This window comes from Dendroctonus ponderosae, unplaced genomic scaffold, assembly GCF_020466585.1.
Source record: "Dendroctonus ponderosae isolate FM_Combo_2020 unplaced genomic scaffold, Dpon_F_20191213v2 Dpon_F_20191213_480, whole genome shotgun sequence".
In the NCBI taxonomy this organism is placed as follows: Eukaryota; Metazoa; Arthropoda; class Insecta; order Coleoptera; family Curculionidae; genus Dendroctonus; species Dendroctonus ponderosae.
This window is the reverse complement of record NW_026018696.1, coordinates 8,519-12,825: the sequence shown is the minus strand read 5'-3', so window position 1 is coordinate 12,825 and position 4,307 is coordinate 8,519. Positions and strand designations below refer to the sequence as shown.

General features: G+C 39.5%; 1 long non-coding RNA gene across 1 annotated transcript; it reads right to left on the bottom strand.

Moving 5' to 3' along the window:
• Positions 1-220: 220 nt before the first annotated feature.
• LOC125504418 lies at positions 221-3,332 on the bottom strand. The gene is made up of 3 exons (XR_007281478.1): positions 3,257-3,332; positions 2,664-3,195; positions 221-371 (listed from the first exon to the last, which is right to left on the bottom strand). It is a non-coding gene; the product is annotated as an uncharacterized LOC125504418 (long non-coding RNA).
• Positions 3,333-4,307: the final 975 nt, after the last annotated feature.

Genomic DNA, 4,307 nt, shown 5'->3' with positions numbered 1-4,307 from the left:
TACTAACTAGATCGAAAATGTGCACAAACTACTACTGGACTTATTAGTTGGATTTTGTTACTTTCGGTGGCACGGCGCCAGCATAACATTTTTAATGCTTTTGTTGTGCGATTAAATTTTCAGGATTTTTTAAAGAAATCTCACAGAATTTGAATAAAAACGTTCGGTTTGAAGGCGATTTTTATTAGGCCACCCAACATCTACTTTTTGTGTGATTTTTTTCTTCCCCGAAATTGAAGGTAAAGTTTTTCCTCAAAACAATGACAATGTCAACCAGCTGTTTGCTTCAGTTGCGCTGGAAAAATTCTAGTTTGAGGGCGATTTTCGTGAAATATCTAGCGTTGTTCCAGAAAAGTATCCGTTCGTAGACGCTGAAAATTTCAAGTTGCTACTAGCTTTGGCTGGAAGCTACGAATTTTTTAAGCGGAGAACGCAGTTGGTTTAATACAGCCATTTGGAGACCGCTATTTAATACATTGGCAAACCTCAACATTCTGGCCGATTTTTATGAAATTGTTGGGAGCTTTAGAGYCAAATGTGTTCTAACGGTTGTGGAAACTACAAGTTGCTACTTTTCATACTTTTGAGCGGGCGATATAAAAAAATAGGGCGCATTTTGATAAAAACATCCACTTTGAAYCGATKCTAAGTTGGCAAAAATCAGGACTCTGRGCGACGCTTTTGATACTTTTGGGGATTTTACAMTAAGGTGTCTTCTACAAATGGTGAAAGTTGCGAAGCGCTGCTTGCTKTAGTTCGGAAGCTGCTAATTTTTAAAGGAAARGAGTGTGTTGCATCCTGCACAGCTTTGATATTAAATRCGCCATAATGYCTTRAACCTAAAACCGSCTTWGGACTAATTCCTTGCAATTTAGATAACAACATCCAAAACTAGAGTTTTGCTTATTACCAATCCAAGAGCAGGAACGCATTATTTAGCCCCGGTATATCGAAATGGTGCGACAAGGACTGGCCGGTTTTGACGTCATTTGCTATGTGCGTCTCGCTCTCACTACAGCGCCACCCCAAGGAAAAATAATCGCGTCTGTTACAGGGGGCACCTAATACTAACTAGATTGAAAATGTGCACAAACTACTACTAGACTTATTAGTTGGATTGTGTTACTTTTGGTAGCATGGTGCCAGCATATTAAACAATTTTTAATGCTCTTGTTGTGCGATTTTTGTTGGCTCTTGTTTGGAGAATTCACATTTTTATCCAATCTTTAACAATCCAAAGCTTTAACATGTTCATTGGGACGATAAGAAACGTTTGAGAAAAATGAATGGAACAACAACCTCGAGATTGGAGGAGAAGATGCGCCAAAGTCAACATTCAATCAATGTGACTGTAGAGCTCAGTATTGCTAAGACCACAAATAACCTGCCGAGTATTGATCACTTGTGAATATTTACTTTGAAATATTTTCTTTTCAATTGTCCGGCAGATTAGGGACGCGTCGAGTCGTTCCGGCATTATTATCTATCAAAATATGTGCACGCCAGATTAGAATGCATAATATTTACGTTGCGTTGATTGAGAGGTTTGTATGATTTTCAAAATTCCGCTATCGGAAAAAATCAGTGGGAAAAACCGGCGGATTTCGGGTGCAAAACGCCACAGAGGCTGCCGCACTTATTTGTTGGATTCAGCTGACGACAAAAGCCTCTTATTGTACGTTTGAGGTATAATAAATGGTTGACAAGGGAGCCCTTGACTGTGCGAAAAGGTGTTTGAATGAACAAAGCCCCGATATACCTACTCAAAGTCGATGTTAAAGAGAACCAAATCGGTTTATCAGACGATCAGAGATCCATTTAAGTGGGCTTTAGCGTACATGTTTATTATGCGGCTGCATTTCGGAAAATCCATTTCCATTAGGGACTCGGAGCGCGTGGTATCGCAGACGTAACAAATCACTCGCACAAAAGGCCTAAAAATCGGGAAACGGTCCCTTAACGACCGGTGGGCAGTTGGCACACAAAACCGCGTAAATCCCTCTTCGTCTTCGTTTTTCTGGTTGTTGGCTCGCCATCGCCGTCATAAACTTGAGTGGGCACAAAGAGACGCGGATGATGAACAGAGCGGTTTGTCCACGTGCTCTCTTGAAGATTTTTGAAAAATCGCCACGGTGCGACGAATTTCAGGGGGCGTTTCAATGGGCGCATATTTCAATCAATTTTCGCTCGATTTATCCGTGCTGGTTATTAGCCGCAGGCCGAAGGCTGGCATGTTCAGAATTATTGGCGCAGTCGGTAGCAATTGAGTCCACAGTATTAGAACAATTAAATTGACATGCTTTGACCTATAAGACGATAACTATGTGACGTAAAAATGGTTTTCGGCAAATTGCCAGCAGTTTTTTGCTTGAAGTCAAGCCGTTTTGGCTGTTTTTCGAGCGGGTCGGGGCTGGATTGATGCTGCTAGTATTTTCGGAAAATCGCCAACGTTTCGCCTTTTTCGCATGGGAAAAAAGTCTGAAAACAACCGGCCAGAATTTCTTTTTTTGCCAGTTTAATAAGTGTTTTCTCTGTTTTAAAAATTCGTATCTTCCCAACCGATAAATAACGGCTTCAAAATGGAGGTTTCTATCCACCTGCGTTGTTTCCTTTAACCACTGGTTTTTTCCAAAATAGATCGAGGAGGAACTTGAAATTTTTACCCTGTTTAGCAGATACTCGGCGCTACAAATGCCGAAAGTCTTCTTGCGTCCTGATTTTTGACAGTTGAAATATCTGTCTCCAAATGGATGGCTTTACCCAACTGCGCTCTCTGCTTCAAAAAATTCTGTTCTTCCCAACAAAAGCGAGTAGGAACTTAAAATTTCACCACGCTTAGCGGGTTCTTGGCTCTACAAACGGGGAAAGTTTCATAGAAATCACCCTACAATTCTGACATTGCCAGCCTATTAAATGTCGATCTGAAAATTAAGGATTCTAAAAAAATGCGCGCCCCTTTTAAAAATTTATATCTCCCAAACTAATGCAAGCAGCAATATGAAATTTTACCCATCGTTAGAATACACTTAACTCTATATAYGGCGAAAGTTTCATGASAATCTCCGGGAGCCTCAATTTTTGGCAGGTTCGCAAATATTAGTATCAAAAGCGATGGCTCAAAACATTAGCGCTCTTTCGTTGAAAATTCGCATCTTCCAAGGACTAGCAAGTAGTGAGTTTAACGTTTCACTGTTTCTAGAAGACAATCGACTCTAAATATTCTCAATGTTTGATGATAATCACCATGAAAAATTACCATTTGCCAGCTTCGTAAACATCGGTGTCTAAATGGAAGTTTTTYYCCAACTGYGCGCTCTTCTTTAAAAATTCCGTTYGTCCCAATAAAAGCSARTAGATACTTTAAATGTTGTCAAWTATTAATCAAAAATTAAATCACCACGTTYAGTCGATACTTGGCYCTACAAACGCGGAAAGTTTCATAGAAACCACCAGAAAATYCTGACATTTACCAGCCTATTAAATGTCGATCTGAAAATTAATGATTGACGAAAAGCGAGCCCCCCCTTTAAAAATTTTGATCTTCCAAACCAAAGCAAGCAGCAAAATGAAATTTTACCCATTGTTGGAATACACTTCACTCTAAATAAGGCGGAAGTTTGATGAGAATCTGCCTGAGYCTTGATGGTTTACAGTTTGTTAAATATCGGTMTCAAAAGCGGTGGCTTTGCTCAATGGGGCTCTCATTTAAAAATTCAGAACTTGCAAGTGGCCCCAAGTAGCGATTCGTAAGTTTCACCATCGTTAGCCGATAATTCGTTGTAAATAGTCTGAAAGTTTCATCACAATCCCCATGAAAACAGACAATTCCCAGCATCGTGAATATCGGTCTCCAAATGGAGGTTTTACCCAACTGCGTTCCCTCCTTGAAAAATTCGCAACTACCAAGCGAATACAGGTAAATTTTCGAAATCTTGAYAAYCTTAAGAAGATGTTTGACTCTACAGATGCTGATKGGTGCATAAAAACCACGYCAAATCCTGATTTTTACCAGCTAAGTACCTAAATATCKGCTTTAAAAGGGATATTTTTGATCAACTGCMGTTGTTCCTTTAAAAATTSCGATTTYRCAAAATCAGGAAAATATCAGCTTACGATTTTCGGGGTTTTTAGAAATCACCTGACTCTACRGAGGCTCGMATTTTCATCACAGTTSCCTTAGATCCGAAGATAATTATCTTAAKGCTTAATAAATRTCGCATTTTTTATCGCAATTTTAATCTAAGTACCTGCTGAACTTCGTYCCTCAAAAAAATTAAATCGTCCAAACGAAAGCAARRAAAAATTGA